We start from the raw sequence: 22,379 nt of genomic DNA, 5'->3' as shown, positions 1-22,379 counted from the left end.
TGATGTAGAGTGGTTTGCCCTGCCATCAAAAAATATCTGCAAGAGAAAAGTTTGACACTAAAGGGCCTGCTCCTCGACAATGCTCCTGCTCATCCTCCAGACTTGGAGGATGCATTGTTGGGGCCACTTTTTTTTTTTTAGGGATATTCCTGCATGGGCCCTAAGTTTCTGGCTAATGAACCAATGACATGAAGGAGGAGTTTTCAACCTACCTTGTGTTAGGTGTGCAGGGGTCAATAGGCTGAACATAATGTCAGGAGCAAAGGGGGGCGTTTGCCTCTTCAAACACAATTGTGACCATCTTCATCTCTTCGAACTATCCTAAATGCTCTCTTCACCTGTCTGACCAAATTGGGTGTCCAGACCACCTTTGAATCTGAAATTGTAAAATTAATAGTGATTTCAGAATATTCAGTCCATTTATACTAACAAAATTATATACAGTATACTGTAATTGAAATTTTACAGAATGATAAAGGCAATTTAGTAACTTTGTTAAAATGCACATGGGGGAAATACATGAAAATAGGTTAATATGGTTTGTAAGGTTGATGGGAAATGTTTATTACTTTTATGATTTAAAAGATGTATAGCCCTAATACTCCATCCTGGGTGCATTCCACCAGGTAATGACCACAGCAAAAGTTTTCCACGAGGCTCGATTGTCACACAAACTTTTCACATTTTCAAACTTGATTCATCTTTTTCCCCCTCGTTCCAGGGGTTTTCTTTAAAAGGTCTTCATGCATTAATGCCTTGGTTTCTCACAAATGATGGCCTCTGAAATGCTATCACCTGCTAACTCTTTGTTGTGTATCCAAATTAATAAAAACTTTTCAACATCCTCAAGTGTTTGTGTTCTTTGTTTCGGGATTGTTGATATGCCTTTTGCCACTTTAACGCTCATAATGTCCTTTTTCTTAGCAAGTATAGTGCATATTGTTGACATAGATTTGTTGTACTGCCTAGCTAGTTCAACAATCTGTGCACCGTTTTGACGTTTATGAATGCTCTCTTGTTTTTCCTCTATGGTCATTCTCACATGTGTTTTCTTGGCTTGAACCTTACCACTGGCTTTCTTGGGACTCATGGCAAGATATATAATAACAAATTTTATGTTCAAATAGCCAAAAATCCCAAAACAAATGTAATGCTTTATAAAGAATTCAGGCGCGATAGTTACTAGGCAGGAGACACTGGTAAACTGAAGTGCGATCACCATGCCACCACGCGCTAGGTCAGCCCATACGCATATCAACAAATTCATTTCCCAAGGCAAAGTTTGTAACCCGATTCAAATTTTTCGAAGAAATTAGGCTCGTAACCCGAAAAGTTCATAAATATTCATTCGTAAGCCGAGGTGACACTATATATAAGTAAAAAATTAAAATTTTGTAGATACACTGTGCTGTATTGATGGATAGATTCCACAACAAGTGTTTAATTGTGAGGAGACATAGCTATTCTGGAAAAAATTGCCGAAGAGGACATACATTACCCAAGAGGAGACGTCACTGCCCGGACACAAGCTAACTTGGGCTAACTTGTGTCAGGATAGGCTAACTCTTGTGCTGTGTGGCGATTTGAAAATTAAACCCTTGCTCGTGTATCATTCCGAAAATCCAAGAGTTTTAAAAAATATATAACGTGCAGAAAAACTGTGATGTGGAGTGGTTTGCCCTGCCATCAAAAAATATCTGCAAGAGAAAAGTTTGACACTCAAGGTCCTGCTTCTCGACAATGCTCCTGCTCATCCTCCAGACTTGGAGGATGCATTGTTGGGGCCACTTTTTTTTTTTTTTTTTAGGGATATTCCTACATAAGCCCTGAGTTTCTGGCTAATGTACCAATGACATGAAGGAGAATTTTCAACCTACCTTGTGTTAGGTGTGCAGAGGTCAATGGTTGAACATAATGTCAGGAGCAAAGGGGGGCATTTGCCTCTTCGAACACAATTGCGACCATCTTCATCTCTTCGAACTATCCTAAATGCTCTCTTCACCTGTCTGACCAAATTGGGTGTCCAGACCACCTTTGAATCTGAAATTGTAAAATTAATAGCAATTTCAGAATATTCAGTCCATTTATACTAACAAAATTATACATACAGTACTGTAATTGAAATTTTACAGAATGATAAAGGCAATTTAGCAACTTTGTTAAAATGCACATGGGGGAAATACATGAAAATAGGTTAATATTGTTTGTAAGGTTGATGGGAAATGTTTATTACTTTTATGATTTAAAAGATGTATAGCCCTAATACTCCATCCTGGGTGCATTCCACCAGGTAATGACCACAGCAAAAGTTTTCCACGAGGCTCTATTGTCACACAAACTTTTCACATTTTCAAACTTGATTCATCTTCCCCCCCCCCTCGTTCCAGGGGTTTTCTTTAAAAGGTCTTCATGCAAACGCCTTGGTTTCTCACAAATGATGGCCTCTGAAATGCTATCACCTGCTAACTCCTTGTTGTGTATCCAAATTAATAAAAACTTTTTAACATCCTCAAGTGTTTGTGTTCTTTGTTTCGGGATTGTTGATATGCCTTTTGCCACTTTAACGCTCATAATGTCCTTTTTCTTACCAAGTACAGTGCATATTGTTGACATAGATTTGTTGTACTGCCTAGCTAGTTCAACAACCTGTGCACCATTTTGATGTTTATGAATGCTCTCTTGTTTTTCCTCTATGGTCATTTTCACATGTGTTTTCTTGGCTTGAACCTTACCACTGGCTTTCTTGGGACTCATGGCAAGATATATCATAACAAATTTTATGTTCAAATAGCCAAAAATCCCAAAACAAATGTAATGCTTTACAAAGAATTCAGGCGCGATACTTACTAGGCAGGAGACACTGGTAAACTGAGGCGCGATCACCATGCCACCACGCGCTAGGTCAGCCCATACGTATATCAACAAACTCCTTTCCCGAGGCAAAGTTTGTAACCCGATTCAAATTTTTCGAAGAAATTAGGCTCGTAACCCGAAAAGTTCATAAATATTCATTCGTAAGCCGAGGTGTCACTATATATAACTAAAAAATTAAACTCAGGATTACTTTCAACCCCCACCCCTTTTGCTCTACTCCATCGCCACCTACCTTCACCCCCCCTCTATGATGTACTCTTCCATAGACACCTACCTTTGCCCCCCTCCTCCCCTCTACTCCTCCATCATCACCTACCTTCACACCCCCTCCCTTCTCCACCTCCATCGTCACCTTCCTTTCACCCTCCTCTATGATGTACTTTTCCATAGACACCTACGTTCACTGCATATAATGCTCCCCTCTACTCCTCCATCGTCACCTACTTTCACCCCCCCCCCCCTCCGCTCTACTCCTCCAGGGTCGCAGACAATTTCATGAGCGTGAGAACTACGAGTTCTCTAACCACTCTCACACTCCTACTCTCTCACCAGTGAGGGGGAGGGAAGGAGGGAGGAAATGAAGGAAGAAAAGTGGGGGAGAGAGAATAGGCAGGGGGAAGGAGGGCCTAGATACATTTCTTCCATATAGATAGGTAGACTGAGGGAGAGCTGCTTGCCAAGAGCCCTATCAGACAGGCTTCCTATTCCTCAACCCTCCCTAATATGCCACATCCTGGTCAGGACAACTTGCTCGATTGTTATTCTTGGTGTGACTCGAGAACTGACCTCGAGGCGGGGCATGGGCATGGATTATCTCCCTGGGGCACGCACCTCCCTGCCCCAGCTCTCTCTCTCTCTCACATAATCTATCAAGGGTCTAACATGAGGTCATTGTGCCTACCAGAAGTGTATATGTCCAAGGCTGGCCACCTATCTGGACCATTCAAATGTATAAACACGTAATTAGTCTATTAAAATTATATATAATGCTACAATTATAAATTAATTTGTTCATGGTCATTCGTTTATCAGTATTTTAATATGAGGTATATATACGCATGTATGTATACGTTGACGTACACATATATGATTATGTGTATGGAATGATTATGATTATGTGTAATCATATATGATTATATCTAATGGAATGCATTAGTAAGTGATGTGGTGGAGGCTGACTCCATACACAGGTTCAAGTGTAGATATGATAGAGCCCAATAGGCTCAGAAACCTGTACACCTGTTGATTGACGGTTGAGAGGTGGAACTAAAGAGCCAGAGCTCAACCCCAGCAAGCACAATTAGACGAGTATATGAACGAATGCACATGTACACTTTCAAATGAATTAAGATACCTTGAGATACACAATGACTTAGTTTAAATAGTTTAAACACATTATGGTACTGATTTTGACATGCTGATGTCTGGAAGGGAGAGGGGGTGTGGGGGGGTTATTGTCTGAGGTGGAGGACCAGAGGAGGGGGTCAGGGGAAGGATGGTGGCTGGAGGGATGCCATTGTTCTAATGGTTATGAAAACAATTATTGATGGCAGGAATTCAGTGGGTGTGTACTTCACCCGCACCATCGCCATACTGTGCCCTGCTACAACCCCCCCCCCCCCACTCCACCCATGCTGTGCGGGGCGTATTACACATTATGGGATAACCGACTGTCTGTCCATTCCTGTCTGCTCGTTATGCTGCCCTTCCTTTTGAAAATTGTCTGCTTTATCGACTTCCTTCAAGACCACACGTTAGCCTCTTATCACGCCCTCTTACCACTCTCAGGGGGTCCATAGAATTACCCAAATCGACCCAAATCGGCCCAAAACTACCCAAATCGTCCTAGCATTACGTAAGTAATGAAGAAATATGGTATATTTACTTACTATAATGTTGGTGCTACACGTAGAACATGATCAAACCTATTTTTACTCTGAAATAATCTAATTTCATAACGAAATGAGACGTAAATATGTGAGAGGTGACGCCATAGGAAGTCGACGGTCCAAGCGACAATTGTGTGGAGCGACTTATCCAAGATATATGGTCGCCTGGAGAGTGTTTGCTGCCATATCAGCCTCCTGTACACAGTGATCCAGTCGTCGTATTTCATGGCTCAAATTGTCGCAAATTTAATTGGTAATATTAACAAGTAGAATGTGTATTTATAATAATAATTTTCATAAACAGCCACAAAATATTTAATATTTATTAAAAAAAAGTGTCTGGAAGTTAAATCAATTCCACATGACAATAAATTTGTTATATAGATACTAGCGTTATTCGTTGGTATGCGTTCGCTATTTAAACTACTCCAGTCCTTTTCGTTCATAGAACACCGAACCCTACACGCTCTCTGATATATTGCTTAAATAACAAATATTCACAAATAAAGATTATATTTATATATGTTATCAGAAAGGCAGATATAAAATAGTTTGTGTAAATGCATCACAGAGATTATACCTTATTAGAGAGGAAAAATATTCATATTTTAAACAAGGCTTCTTGGCCGACGCTCTCCCTTTCGATGGGAACTATGACCTTTTGAAAATCAATGTTAATTGAATCTATATATTGTAAAAAACGAAGTTTTTTATGTCATCAGAAAGACATATAAGCTGCATGTTAATACTTTGGTATAAATATAACTGAAGTGAAAGTGAAGATATATGCCTTTTTATAGTTACTTGATGGCTCGCTCAGGGAGTGTGAAGGCCTGCACACAAGCCAATCAATTTTATAATTAATGTACATATATGCAAAGTAACGTCAAAGGTTTTTATTTCAGAATAAAGACAGATGTAGACGATAATGTAAATACATTTCAAGGAAAACATATCTTAAATGAAAGCAAAGATATGGTCAAATAAATAGGCAATACCACACCATCGCCAGTGTCCGGACACATGAATATTCGCATTAGGTAGGTGAAAGGAAATGTACCCAACCATTTCCATTTACGCGACCAGTTTCCGTTCTTATGTTCTTACTTACATTTATTGAAATTTATCATCATCATCATTTACAGAAATAAATTAACATAAAAATGTAGTAATTTTAATACACAAAACAGAAGTAGATATGTATGTAAATTATGAGGCAGGATAGGATCACTATTGCAGAACTATTCGCATACTTTGCGTCATTATATACAGTACTGGAATTTAAAAAAAATCGCGGAATTCAGAGATAACACCATCATTGGTGTCCAAGAAAAGTGTAAGTACTTCATTTATAATGATGTGCTGCCCGAAATCTTAGCGAAGTATCTAAAATTTGCTTACTGTAAGTAATTCATGCAAATGATTGTAAAGCCGTCGCCCAGTTGGGTGGGTTTGGAGCACATGACTGTTAAGCTGCCGCCTAGTTGGTTGGGTGTGGAGCACATGACTGTAAAGCTGCCGCCCAGTTGGGTGGGTGTGGAGCACATGACTGTTAAGCTGCCGCCCAGTTGGGTGGGTGTGGAGCACATGACTGTAAAGCTGCCGCCCATTTGGGTGGGTGTGGAGCACATGACTGTTAAGCTGCCGCCCAGTTGGGTGGGTGTGGAGCACATGACTGTTAAGCTGCCACCCAGTTGGGTGGGTGTGGAGCACATGACTATAAAGCTGCCGCCCAGTTGGGTGGGTGTGGAGCACATGACTGTTAAGCTGCCGCCCAGTTGGGTGGGTGTGGAGCACATGACTGTTAAGCTACCGCCCAGTTGGGTGGGTGTGGAGCACATGACTGTTAAGCTGCCGCCCAGTTGGGTGGGTGTGGAGCACATAACTGTAAAGCTGCCACCCAGTTGGGTGGGTGTGGAGCACATGACTGTTAAGCTGCCGCCCAGTTGGGTGGGTGTAGAGCAAGACTAGTAATTGGACGACTCACCATAGATGTAAAGTGCCTAGTATAGTGACTTGTGAGCCTCTTGTTGAATCACTTGTGATACAAAGATTATTGATGTGTGTATTTGTGTGGGTGATTGAATATGTATGTGAATGTATATGTATGTATATGTATATATGCAATTGACGATCACGAAACAATAATCATTTGTATGCGGAAAATTCCATATTTCATTTCTGTGGATTTACCGCATATGTATATATATGTACATGTATGTATGATTATGTGTACATGTATATATAACATTAATAAGAAGAAATGAAGATGAAGAAATGATAAAAAGAATGGCAATAGTGGATAGTAGTAACACACTTAAGAATTATTCAGTAATAAATACAAACTCGTCCTTCACCTATGGTAAAGGAAAGTCAACTTGGAAGGATTCAATTTACATGAGATTAAGATTAGGATACAAATATATCTGGCAATACGGAGTTGATGTCAGTGAAAAAGATAAGGATTGTAAATTATGTAGTATGCCGCACGCCCACACCTTAGAACATTATGTATGAGAGTGTCAACTTATTGATAACTATAGAAATAAGGAAATAAGTAATGTACCACATCAAATTGTTTGTATGTGTGATAATGGTATGATAGACAGTATACTTAGGAGCTACAAAAATTTTGCCCCAAGAGTGTAACAATTAGATGCTGTACTTACTATATTAACCTGCAATGTTAAATGGGATTCTTGTAATGTTAATTGTCTATTTGTACTTACTGAATTTGTGCGCCCCTTGAGGGACTTGCAGTAGAGGGGGGTAGAAATAGCCTAAGTTACTCTATCCCTTTGAAATGTATTTTTTTCTTGTCTCAATAAACATACTTGAACTGTAACTATTTGTGGCTTCCTGACCATAAAGTTACCGCCGCAGAGGGTAAGAGACCGGATGTACCCCATATACAAGCCGTACTAGCTATTAGTTCATAAAAGCTGACAACTTATTACTTCCTAATTATATATATATGCAAATAATACAATTGAAATGTTTAAAATGTGATTATATATATGTATCATGTGGACAATTTTTAATGTAATTTTTTCTCCTGATATTCGGGTTCTTTATTATGCTTCATCTTGAGGCAAAGCCTTACGCCATATTGATGCTCTGTCCACAGATCATTCTCTCTCTCTCAAATCATATACATTGATGGTTTCCTACACCGCCACACGGGTGCAGCTGCAAGTGCAGTTGCCTCTACCCATCAAACAGAACTATTTGCCTTGCTTGTTACACTAAAATGTGTACAAGTGTGTGTGTCTATGTATGTATTAACACGATGTACTGAACGGGGTGAGAATAGCTTGAGCTACCTCATCCCTTTGTGTGTATTTTACCTCAATAAACTTATTTCAATTCAAGTCTCCAAACTTGATGCATTAATTGTGATTTTCTACCATCCTTCATTAATTGTAAGTAATTTCTATCATCCTTAATTGCGCGCAACTCTCTAAGACACAATTGTAACATGAACGTGTCCGAAGCTAGACAGAGAAAAACACAACATTATTAGTGATGGTAACATAATCCATTTCATGTGAATTCCATCTTCGTTGACCTCCGAAACTTGAGGAATGGTCCAGAAAATAGCTACTAAAGTTTAAGTCAAGTGTGAAGATACTTTAGTTGATACTTAGATACTTCCAATAAGTGTAAACATAAGTGCTGACGATGCTACCTTCATCTATTCATACCCCAACCCAAACGCACTATATAATAATGAAAATAACAGATTTAAAAAGTCCACTCATGGATGTAAACTAACAAACTCACATTAAACATAAAAAAGACCGACTACTATTTTTGTTCGGAAGTAAATCCTGAAACCAAATTCAACTTCATATACACAATGTTAACATTAGCAATAATGATTATTGAAAGTTCCTTGACCTATACATAGACAAGAGACTGAACTTCAGCATCCACATACAACACATATGTGGGTGTATATACACACACACACACACACACACACACACACACACACACACACACACACACACACGCACACACACGCACACACACGCGCGCACACACACACACGCAACGGGGTGAGCACACACACACACACACACACGCACACACATGCACACACACGCACACACACGCACACGCACACACACACACACACACACACACACACACACACACACACACACACACACACACACGGAGGAGGAGGGTGTATGAGCTGGAGGAGGCAGAAGTCACACTGCAGCAAGCTCCTGGAAATATCGAATTACCTAAGTATTGGGCACAGGTTGAGGGCTACAGTGGTGTCCCAGGTTACATAAAGGTTCAGGGAAGAGTAAAAGCAAATAAAATACAATAAACAAGTAAAAGTGAGTGAAAATAGCTGAGTGGAAGTTTGTTTTGGTCTAGAACAAAAACAAAGTCGGCCGCCGCCACCACCCCCACTGAGAATGTAGACACACCAACAGATGATGGTTTCAAAGGATTCTCACCACAAGATATAAGGAAAGGAGGTGTTCTTGGCAGGTTAGAGAAAATTGAGGATATGCAAAAGAAGTATGAAGAAAAAGTGCTTAAATTGGAAGAGGACAATGGAGCTCTTTGGAGTGAGCTTTGCACTCTAAAAGGGAGTATGCTTCAACAAGGTAAGATTATTACTGCATTAACAGACAAGGTAACAAATCAGGAGGAGCAAATCAAGGAACTAGTGAAAGAAAATGAGGCATGGAAAGTGAAGGGTGGTGACTTTGAAGAAATAAACAAGAAAATAGACTCATATGGTGAACAACTCCAAGCAAGCCTAAGGGCTAACATAGAGTTAGGTAAGGATCTCCAACTGGAAACTTCACTGACAACTCACATAGAGGAGGTGAATAAAGAACTAGAAAAGTATAAAGAAGAAATAAAAGCGACATATGCTCAAGTTGTAAAAGAGAAAGAGACTATCAAAGAAGTGTGTTCGGAAGTCAAAACCAGAAATGACCAACAAGAAGCAGAAATTAGGCAAGCAATTAGGAAAGAACTGGTTACCAACAGTAAACTGGTACAAAACACTGCAGATAGAACTAAGTCCATAATCATTTTTGGATGTTTAGAGAAGGAAATTTCATCTAGGGTGGACCGAGCGGCAGAAGAGATGAAAATCATAGAGAAAATAGTAGGTTTAGGAGAAGGCTCAAAGGAAAATGTCAGTGATTTTAGAAGAATAGGAAAATATGAGAAAGAAAAGAACTGCCCCTTAAGGGTGACGTTTAATTGAGTGAAAAACATGATGGAAGTGCTAAGAAATGCCAGGAAACTGCAGAGTGAGGAGGTTGGCAAATTTTGGTCAATAAGACAAGACCTCTCCAAGGAAGACAGAGAAAAGCTGAAAATGAACCTAATTGAGGCAAAACGTCTAAATGGGGATAGAAATGAAGAAGACAGAAATTCTTTTTTTTACAAAGTGACAGGGACTGGAAAGCTTGTGAAATGGTACATAAAAACAAAGCAACAAGATCAGTAGTGGAAGGGGGAGTAAAGAGCAAAGGAAAAGGGAACATGTTCCTGAAAATTGTATATACCAACATAGATGGAGTGAGGTCAAAAACTTTGGAGTTGCAAGATATAATCCAGCTTAGGGTCCCAGATATTGTTGCATTATCAGAGACGAAACTTGAAGGAAATATAATAAATGAAGTCATATTCCCAAGAGGCTACTCAGTTTGGAGACGTGACAGGAAAACTAGGAAGGGAGGAGGAGTGGCTGTACTGGTGAAAAAACACCTGAAGGTAAAAGAGTTAATATTTGAAAACCCTCGAGATATTGACATAATGGCATTGCAGGTCTGGAATCAGGATGATAAGCTGATAATTGTAAATAGCTACAGCCCATCAGCAAGCAACACATGGACAAAGGAAGAACTGGATGACAAACGAGAGGGCCTCATAATGGTCATGAGAGATATTATTGTACAAGCAGATAAAGATAAATCACGACTGTTGATACTGAGGGACTTCAACTTTAGAGCAATAGACTGGGAGGCCTATGAAGCAAGAACGGAGGACTTTTGGACATGCAGATTTGTGAACCTCATTCTGGAGACATTCTTGTATCAACACATAAAGCAAGCCACAAGAATGAGGGAAGGAGATGTACCGTCAGTACTGGATCTAGTATTCACCAGGAAAGAAAAGATTTTTGACATCCAGTACCTTCCTCCCTTGGGAAAGAGTGATCACGTCCTGTTAGACATTAAATATGCTTTAAGATATCATCTAGAAGAAAATGGGGACATTGAAACAGTTGATAAACTCGATTTAAGGAGAGGCAACTATGGGGAACTTCAAAATTTTTTTAATGAGTGTAATTGGACAGAATTGTTGCTAGGCAGGGAAGTAAATGAAATGTATGCCAAATTTTTAAAACTATACGAGGAAGACACACAAACATTCATACCAAAACAGAGATGCAGGGCCAGAAAACAGGATTGGTTCGACAGAAATTGTGAGAGGGCAAGAGACCAAAAGACACAAAAATGGAATCAGTATAGGAAGAGGCCAAACCCCCAAACATACCAGCGATACAAAGATGCGAGAAACAATTATACAGCAGTAAGGAGAGAGGCAGAAAGAAATTTTGAAAAAGGGATAGCAGATAAATGTAAAACAGAACCGGGCCTATTCTACAAATTCATAAACAACAAATTGCAGGTAAAGGATAATATCCAGAGGTTGAAAATGGGAAACAGATTCACGGAAAATGAAAAGGAAATGTGTGAAACATTAAATGAAAAGTTCCAAAGTGTGTTTGTACAAAATGAAATCTTCAGAGAACCAGACACAATAAGAATTCCAGAGAACAACATAGAGCGGATAGAGGTGTCTAGAGATGAAGTGGAAAATATGCTAAAGGAGCTCGGGAAGAACAAAGCAGCTGGCCCAGATGGCGTTTCACCATGGGTTCTGAGAGAATGTGCATCTGAGCTCAGCATTCCACTTCACCTGATCTTTCAGGCATCCCTGTGTACAGGAATCGTAGCAGACGTGTGGAAACAGGCTAACATAGTTCCAATCTACAAAAGTGGCAGCAGGGAAGACCCCCTCAATTATAGACCTGTATCATTGACAAGTGTAATAGTGAAAGTATTGGAAAAGCTAATCAAAACTAAATGGGTAGAACACCTGGAGAGAAATGATATAATATCAGACAGACAGTATGGTTTTCGATCTGGAAGATCCTGTGTATCGAATTTACTCAGTTTCTATGATCGAGCCACAGAGATATTACAGGAAAGAGATGGTTGGGTTGACTGCATCTATCTGGACCTAAAAAAGGCTTTCGACAGAGTTCCACATAAGAGGTTGTTCTGGAAACTGGAAAATATTGGAGGGGTGACAGGTAAGCTTCTATCATGGATGAAAAATTTTCTGACTGATAGAAAAATGAGGGCAGTAATCAGAGGCAATGTATCGGAATGGAGAAATGTCACAAGTGGAGTACCACAGGGTTCAGTTCTTGCACCAGTGATGTTTATTGTGTACATAAATGATCTACCAGTTGGTATACAGAATTATATGAACATGTTTGCTGATGATGCTAAGATAATAGGAAGGATAAGAAATTTAGATGATTGTCATGCCCTTCAAGAAGACCTGGACAAAATAAGTATATGGAGCACCACCTGGCAAATGGAATTTAATGTTAATAAATGTTATGTTATGGAATGTGGAATAGGAGAACATAGACCCCATACAACCTATAGATTATGTGAGAAATCTTTAAAGAATTCTGATAAAGAAAGAGATCTAGGGGTGGTTCTAGATAGAAAACTATCACCTGAGGACCACATAAAGAATATTGTGCAAGGAGCCTATGCGATGCTTTCTAACTTCAGAATTGCATTTAAATACATGGATGGCGATATACTAAAGAAATTGTTCATGACTTTTGTTAGGCCAAAGCTAGAATATGCAGTTGTTGTGTGGTGCCCATATCTTAAGAAGCACATCAACAAACTGGAAAAGGTGCAAAGACATGCTACGAAGTGGCTCCCAGAACTGAAGGGCAAGAGCTACGAGGAGAGGTTGGAAGCATTAAACATGCCAAAACTAGAAGACAGAAGAAAAAGAGGTGATATGATCACTACATACAAAATAGTAACAGGAATTGATAAAATCGACAGGGAAGGATTCCTGAGACCTGGCACTTCAAGAACAAGAGGTCATAGATTTAAACTAGCTAAACACAGATGCCGAAGAAATATAAGAAAATTCACCTTCGCAAATAGAGTGGTAGACGGTTGGAACAAGTTAAGTGAGAAGGTGGTGGAGGCCAAGACCGTCAGTAGTTTCAAAGCGTTATATGACAAAGAGTGCTGGGAAGACGGGACACCACGAGCGTAGCTCTCATCCTGTAACTACACTTAGGTAATTACACTTAGGTAATTACACACACACACACACCAGGAAGACATTTACAGAGAGTAGGGAATTAATTAGGTATCTGGGAGCTAGTTAAGTGGTGTGGGATTTATATCTTGAGGTACTGTATACAATGTTCACAACATAGCAATGTATAATCATTTCATTGTATACAACACATTTTGGTGAAATCCCGCGGTATTCCTAGACCAGAATCATAAACATCTCTGACTTCCCACAGCAAGGCGCCGGGCACCGCGGGCTCCAGGCATGAGGATTTATGCTTATTTCTTAGAGCAGTAAACAGCCTGCGGCAAAGCTACCCATATGTGTAGAGCTCAGTACTACAGATGAAGAACAACAACGTAAACATTTTTGACGTTGATTAGCTTGCTCAAACACCACTAATTTCCATAAAATAAATATAGACAAAACATTTCTGCTACAAAAATAAATGAGAGTAAGAATGCTTGTGGTCTCTTGAAGTGCAGGATAATTAAAATAAGTTTTATATTTTATAGATATAGTACTTGTTTACAGACTATATAAATCACCACGTTAATTTCAGTACAACCTAATTGTTCTTTCGGTTATTGAGATTCTGCATTTCTTGGTCCCGCTTCTCAACTCTCCAATAACTGGTATATTACAGTACTGAAATCAATGTATGTATTTTCATTTATATTTTCGGTTTACATTACGACCGTTAATTTATAACCTTGGCAGAAACTGGGTCAAAGGCTCTTGTTGTTCATGGCTCGTCGCTGAGTCGGAACTTAAGATAAATTGGAGGGCCACTCTATTCTTAGTCAATACTGTCAGAGTTCTATTTTACAGTAATAATTGCGTTATTTTATCTAGTATGCAAACAAGACAAAAATATAGTATATGTATTTGGGTGCTTTGAAGCTCCTGTTTACTGCTGTGTAACAAGATTTTGTTGGTACATTTTCATGTAAATTCACAACTATTCGCGCCGGAAACAATTCACGAGAGAGCCACACAATAACATCTTGAGTACATAGTCGGTGGGCGTGGCAAGCACAGAATGTAGCCAATCGCAGTGACGGATATGCTCCTTAACTGTCAGTATTGGCTACACACTGTTTATACAAGGTTTTGGGGAAATATAGCTACGCCTATTCTAGTCATGACAAGTGCCTGTGCCAAAATATTTTAATCTCTTAACAGTTAGATCCGTTAATGCTAGATCTGAGGAGAGCATTACACGGAGAAGGAAATTATATAATATCATCCAATTTAGATAAGTACCTGGTTCCTAAGGAAGTTTGGGACCAAAAAACTAAAGCTGAAAAGAGAAATTACTTATGGTGCTTTATATCAAGAAAACCTTATAATGAAAATACTAAAATGTATGACAAAAACAAAATTTTTTCAATCCCAAAAACATTTGGAATTGCCAAAAAACCATATCAGCGTAAGCGCCCCCGAAGTGAAAGAGCAGTTTAACCCTTAAAGTGCGCATCACGTCATATGATGTGCTGGACGTTGTTCCAGTCAACTGCGCATCACGTCATATGATGTGTTGGAGTACTACGCAAGATTTAAACAGCCCGCGGATACACGAGGTTCACCACACCTTCATCAGGGCTCTTGTAAACAGACGCCATTTTAAAAAAAAATCGTGGGCCAAACTCCCGGGTGTTATTGGCCTCAGTATTGAGTGAGCAACCAAGCCTGACGCACGCAGCATGAGCTCACAGCACTGCTGTTCAGCTTGTGACCACAGCATCGCCTAAAAATGCCAAATTATACTTGTTCATGCTATTATGTAGCGATGATATTATTACAGAAGACCCCTGACTGATAAAACTGACCAGGGTTCTGATAATAGCAGGATTTTGGTGATATTTAGCACTGTGCGCCATGGAAGGAGGTGTAATGCTGTGGGAGGGAGGGTGGTAGCGATGTCTTTTGACTGTGTGTGGCCACCTTTTATTGACTGCACTCACCATACCAGCTTAGTGGTTCGCTATGGTGAACACAAATGTAGATACTTATATATAACGTGCGTATAGAGGGTATAAACAGCAAGAGAAGGTTTGGAGCCGCCATTTTGGTGAGGGCGGTGGCGTCGTCTGCACGACGCCACCGTGCAGACGACGGTGTTGTTTACTGGTTACCACGATGGTCTTTGTGCACCATACCAGTTTATTTGTATAAGTATGATGAATAAAATAGGTAGATATTTATATATAATGTGTGTATACAGCGTAATAACACCACACAGTATTGTTGGAGGAGAAATATTAGTGCGTCTGACCTTGAGGGCTGCCGCCGATCAGCTGACTGTGTGAGTAGCCACATCTCTGTGCCTTTACTCACCATACAAGCTTAGATGTACAGTTATGGTGAACAAAACATGTAGATACTTATATATAACGTCTGTATATAGTGATTTATAGCAAAAACATTATTGTGGGAGGAGAATGAGGGTGAGTCAGATGACTGGAGGGAGGGCGAGAGTGGCTGGCTGGTACACGGTGGTCACTCCTCATTACTTTTTGACTCATAATAGCTACTTAGTGGTTCGTTATAGTGAACAAAACATGCAAATACTTATATATAACCTGTGCTTATAGTGTAATAACCGACAAAGTATTTGTTCACTGATTGATGAACATAATTGAATCAACAATATGCACACCATATTTTTGAGTATACCAACGATTCACTCATTTTATTATATAAATATATCAAACTACACACTATTGAATAATATTACAGCAAAAAAAGTATGAAAAATCAATCAGAGACATTGAAATAATTCGGTAATTATCTCTTTGTGGCAACTCTGGCCTGACAGCTTGCCAGCAACAGACCGCCTGGGACGCACGCTGAGTCAGTGCCTATAATTTGCCAGACTTCCCCGCCCTATAGCGGGCAATATATGTCACTTACGGTTTTTTTATTATTTTTCCCGTGATTAGTGAACACTAATTAACAGGTTAGAAAGAAAAAATAATTTTTTTTTTTTCAAAATGACATGCGCCTGTGGGGATGACAGGATATTAAACCCCGAGCATGTTAAGGGTTAATGCTATATAATAAATGTGTTTTGGAAATAGTAGCTGACGATTTTGTGTTGATATTGCATATCTCTTACCTAATTTGTATTATGAAATATGACATGATAGTGCGTTACAGACTTCAGTTAGGAAATAATTGGACTTGTAATGTGATTACTGATCCATCTGTATCCCAGTCATTTTACTATGTTAATCTTATGTAATTTATTCTTAAGCTTAATAACATTATTTAAATGTGCTAAATTTCCATTTATATATATATATATATATATATATATATATATATATATATATATATATATATATATAAATATATATATATATATATATATATATATATATATATATATATATATATATATATATATATATATAAATAAATATATATATATATATATATATATATATATATATATATATATATATAAATAAATATATATATATATATATATATATATATATATATATATATATATATATATATAAATATATATATATAAATATAAATATATATATTTTAGTAGAGGATGTCCCTTCTTGATTAAGAAAATGTGTGAAGTATTGGAAGAACTGCAAAGTTTTGTTGAAAAAACTCACCCAGATAAAGCTGTAGCAGGCCGTTGCATTGACCTTTTAAATGATAATGTGATGTCTTACTACAGACAAGTGTTAAAATGTAGGGAAAAACAAGTGTCATTAGACAAATTCTTAGTAAAACAAGCAAGTCCTAGTGGTATGCAGGCAAAATGTGCCAGAGTGTGCATACCAGTGAAGTCCTCACTGCCTGATGTGATAATGGAAGGGGACTCCCCTTCTAAACAGTAACTCCTCTCTTCCTCCCACCTCCTCACCATCTTCCATACGCCTACAGCATTCAACAGCAAGGTAAGTAATAACTTGAACATAGTTTTGTAGGTTTATTTAGATGAATTAGGTATAAAAATTTAGTTTGATGTGGGGTTTTTGGGGTAGTCAGGAACGGATTAATTCATTTCCCTTTATTTCTTATGGGGAAATTAGCTTTGGAATGCGAGTTTTCGGAATACGAGGCATCTCCAGGAACCAATTAAACTCTTAAACTGAGGTATGCCTGTATATAAATATATATATATAAATATATATATATATATATATATATATATATATATATATATATATATATATATATATATATATATATATATATATATATTATTTTAATATATATTATGTTTCCAAATTTCTGATGATACACAACATATTGTGGTTTATAATTAAGTTCTTATTAATAGTGATCCTGCATCAAAATTAACAATGTTCAAATTCGGTTTTGTATGTTAAAATTAACTACATTTTTATGTTAATTTCTTTCTGTAAATAATGATGATAAAGTGCAATAAAGATATGATTGAGACAATGTTAAATCGTTAAATCCTAAATATATCTTGATTCTTATACTTGAAATATTAAATGAACATATAGTGTGTAGTGTAGTGTTTCAATTATTATTAACAGGGAAGGGTTGGGGGTAATGGTTCATATGTCCACATTCGAATGCCCCTCTTCCCAGGACTGGGGGTGCGGGAGTGTACAATAAACTATACCCACCTCCGGCAGCAGCTTGTCGAAGGCGGAAGTGGAGTCTAGGCCGTTTGTCATGAAAATTATAGTGTGATGGCTCTTATTTTTATTATGGGTACATAATAAGATTATGCCTTTATTCTTAATTTATATTACAATGCTGGTAAAATACACTTCTTGATGAGTATGGAGTACAAATGAACTCATTGTGTACCCTATACTCACAGGATGAGTATAGGGTACACAATAAACTACCACTCACATCATGGGTATGGGTTGCACAAGAAACTATCGGAGAGCAGAGTATAGAAAGCAAAGTAAACAAAGATTCACACGATGAGAAAGCGTTCCACAATGTCCTATGACTCACAGGATGAGTATGAGGTGCATAATAAATTACCATTCATAGGATGAGTATGGGTTTCACAATAAACTAAAGGTAACAGGATGAGCATGGGTTGCACAAACTATTGGTAACAGGATGGGTATGGGTTGCACAATAAATTACTGTGCTAGGATGAGTGTGAGTAGGATATATATATAAACATATTGTGGTTTATAATTAAGTTCATAATAGTGATCCTATCCTGCATCATAATTTACATAATATATATATATATATATATATATATATATATATATATATATATATATATATATATATATATATATATATATATATATATATATATATATATATATATATATATATATATATATATATATATATATATATATATATATATATATATATATATATGTATATATATATATATAATTAGGAAGTAATGTTTATTTGGGTAAGTTGTCAGCTTATATGAACTAATAGCTAGTGTGGCTTGTATATGGGGTACATCCGGTGTCTTACCCTCGACAGTACCCTCCTTACCCTTATCCGCGGCGGTACCTTTATGGTCAGGAAGCCACGGATATTTACAATGGGGCTCGGTCAGTCAATATGATTCCTTTGACATCACTAAACTGTAACTCTTATGTATTCTGTTCTCGTATTGACAATTTGAATGACATCAAGAATATTTTGAATATCTTCTGACATAGATGGTGCTGTAGTTGATTGTTGTTCATGACTTGTCCAATGGGTCGAGACTGGTCTCATTAGCATCGCTCAGATTAGTGGGAAGAAATTCTTGCTGCAAGAATGTGTGTTCTCAGAGCTAACTAGGGTAACTAAAATACTTATTTCCTAAATAAATACTTTAATTGTAAATATTTGAAAATATATGGTATGTTTCAGAATTTCTGACGATATAAAACATATTGTGGTTTATAATTAAGTTCTTAATAGTGATCCTATCCTGCATCATAATTTACATAATATCTACTTCTGTTTTGTGTATTAAAATGACTACTTTTTATGTTAATTTCTTTCTGTAAATGATGATGATAAAGTTCAGTAAATGTAAGTAAGAACATAAGAATGAAGGTAACTGCAAAAGACTTATTGGCCCATACGAGGCAGCTCCTCGTATGGAGCTGCCTTTGATAAGTAATTACCAAAGAAGGCACCAAGCCGGGAAGGCTGTGTAGCACAATCAAATAAGTCAACTGCTCCTGAAGAGGACGGTATTACTTACAGTTTACTGAGATTAGTCTCACAAGTACCAGGTAATCCACTTTTAGTGTTGTACAGAATGAGTTTAAGTGAAGGAGTATTACCTGATGATTGGACAGTGTCATTGTTCCCATCCCCAAAGCACACTCAGATAATTATAGACCCATATCTCTTAACATAATTTTGTCTATTAGCACAGTTTTCGGCGTGAATGCATTTTGGTTCTACAAGGTAGCCAACTCCATCAAAATATTAAATATGTACCCAACTCAATTAACGATTAATCAACCAATTACTCCATGGGATAACTTGGATCTAGCAGTTGATTTTGTAAATGCACCCAAGAAAGATAATGTACACTCTACATTATTAAAACAGTTAACACTGTGAAGCATCACTGAAAGTACACAGAGTATGGGTAACGATGTGTATCAGTGCTATACCGACGGTTCTGTAGAAGAAGGTGGACGATGCACCGGATGTGCATGTAATATATTTGAACAATCTTCTCTCGTACATACATGAATGAAGCGCGTCAATGATTGGGCAAGTACAACTCAAACCGAACTTGCAGGCATATACCTTGCCACTGAATTTTTAAAACACAAAGGCAGTCGACTTATACACTGTGATTCGCAGAGTGCACTCCTGGTATTGAACGCACATAGTAGTGACACCCAGAAAATAGTCAGTGATATTCGAATGAATATTTTAGCTGCCAAAGAGATTTGAAATTAAATTCCTATGGATACCATCACATGTTGGCATCTCAAGGCATGACACTGTTGATATGCTTGCAAAGACAGCCTGTAGAAAACCAGTGGTAGAAATTTATATGGGTGTTTCATTAGCAGTGACAAAGAGAATACTTAAGCAAACATCTAATGAAAATCTCACCGACCTAACAAATTCACAAAGACCTGAAAATTGTAGCATTAAATATTATGATAGATATCGTGCGGAGACATTCACATACAGGATTAATGGAACAAGAACCCAGCAATGTGATGTTATAGTGGCCATAATACGCTTGGGATATAGACGTATCTGGCAGCTTTCTCAAAACCCAAATGTCGAGTACACAATGTGTCAACTTTGTGAAAGAGAAAATATGCACTCCCTTGAACATTATATTGTAGAATGTCCCATACTGACTGACTTTCGCCCTCCTGGGCTAAGGTATGCTGAACTGTGTAATTACTATTTGAGTACTGGAACACTTGATGATATATTGAACTTGTACCCTAGATTGACCATGTAACGTATCAATTATACAATGAATGTATGTGATGTAACTCTATAACCTGAGCTTGTGAAAGCACCTTAATCACCTTCAGTGATTAAGTGCTTACTTGCACACTAGTTTCTCTATCAGTTATCTCACCTTGTCAGAGTAAAAGAGACAAATATATGTGTATGTATGTGTGTATATATATATATATGTATGTATATATATGTATATGTACGCATACGTCTGTGTGTGTATATGTATGTGTATAAAGTATATGTGGAAGCTGGTCAGAATTCAATTTCACCTTTGTAAATGCACGTTAATGACACTATGTAAAAGACACATCGAACACTTTATGTAGGGCATACGTAAATCTGTGTATTTATGTATTTAAGTATGTAGCTTAGCCTAGCATTTTAAAAACACTACAATCACCTTATGTGGTTGATTGTTCAATAAATCCCTGAACTATATGTTTAACAAATCTCTAACCCTATCAATGGAGTTAGTTTAGTTCTTATATTATGCACCCTATACCCATCTTGTGGGCGGTAGTGGAAAGGGTTAGAGTCCATGGCGGACTGAAGAAAATGTATATATGCTGGTTAGCATTGTTAATGTGTGGCCACGTCTGTGGTAGAAAATAATACAAAAAATCAAATAAAGGTATTATTGAAACTTTATAGGAAAACATTAAATCCTAAATATATCTTTAATATTATACTTGAAATATTGTATACTTTGCTCTCTCCATCGTACTTCTGCACCTGCTGGCAAGTCGTTCGGTGCAGTGTGCAGGTGATGTTCATTACTGGGTGAACTGGCAGGTGGTGCTCACCTGCCAGCTCACCCAACGAAAATTTGGTTTTTAATACACTTACACATTTATTGGGTCTTTCCTTCACCTTCATTCAAGCACTAGGGTATTACAGTAAGTGTTTTAATTATAATATTTATTAACGTTATTATTTTTAATTTTTATTATTATTAGTATTATTATTAACAGGAGAGGAGTGTGTGTGTGTGGGGGGGGGGGTATAATGGTACACATGTCCACATCCCAATGCCCGGCCTTCCAGGACTGGGGGTGCGGGGGTGTACAATAAACTATACCCACATCCGGCGGCAGCTTGTCGAAGGCGGAAGTGTAGCCTAGACAATTTGTCATGATAATTAGTGATGACTCTTATTTTGATTATGGGTCCGTAATCCAGTTAAGCTTTTATTCTTAATTTATATTACAATGCTGGTAAAATACACTTCTTGATGATGAGTATGGAGTACAAATGAACTCATTGTGTACCCAAGTTCAAGTTCAAGTATGTTTATTGAGATAAGCAATAAATACATCTCAAAGGGATAGAGTAGCTTAGGCTATTTCAACCCCCCTCTAATTCAAGTCCCTCAAGGGGCGCACAAATACTGTGACTACAAATAGACAAATAACATTACAAGAATCCAAACAAGAATTGTGTACCCTATACTCACAGGATGAATATAGGGTACACAATAAACTACCACTCACATCATGGGTATGGGTTGCACAAGAAACTATCGCGCAGAGGATGAATATGGAGAGCAAAGTAAACAAAGATTCACACGATGAGAAAGGGTTGCGCAATGTCCTATGACTCACAGAATGAGTATTAGCTGCACAATAAACTACTGTACAGGTCACAGGATAAGTATGGGTTGCACAATAAATTACAGGTCACAGGATGGGTATGGGCTGCACAAACTACCGGTAACAGGATGAGTATGGGATGCACAATAAATTACGGGTCACAGGATGAGTATGGGTTGCACAAACTACTGGA

At 37.8% G+C, this 22,379-nt stretch overlaps 1 long non-coding RNA gene across 2 annotated transcripts in view; it reads right to left on the bottom strand.

The window, feature by feature from the left end:
* LOC123761093 (uncharacterized) overlaps nucleotides 1-22,379 on the bottom strand; it is a 100,479-nt gene that overhangs the window by 5,533 nt on the left and 72,567 nt on the right. For both annotated transcript variants that reach the window (XR_011231129.1, XR_006773208.2), the window contains 2 exons: nucleotides 1,878-2,040; nucleotides 213-376 (listed from right to left, as the gene is read on the bottom strand). This is a non-coding gene — a long non-coding RNA (uncharacterized lncRNA). The remainder of the gene's footprint in view (nucleotides 1-212; nucleotides 377-1,877; nucleotides 2,041-22,379) is intronic.

The sequence above is a fragment of the Procambarus clarkii genome, chromosome 41 (genome assembly GCF_040958095.1).
Source record: "Procambarus clarkii isolate CNS0578487 chromosome 41, FALCON_Pclarkii_2.0, whole genome shotgun sequence".
NCBI lineage: Eukaryota > Metazoa > Arthropoda > Malacostraca > Decapoda > Cambaridae > Procambarus > Procambarus clarkii.
This window is presented reverse-complemented; position numbering and strand designations above follow the sequence as displayed.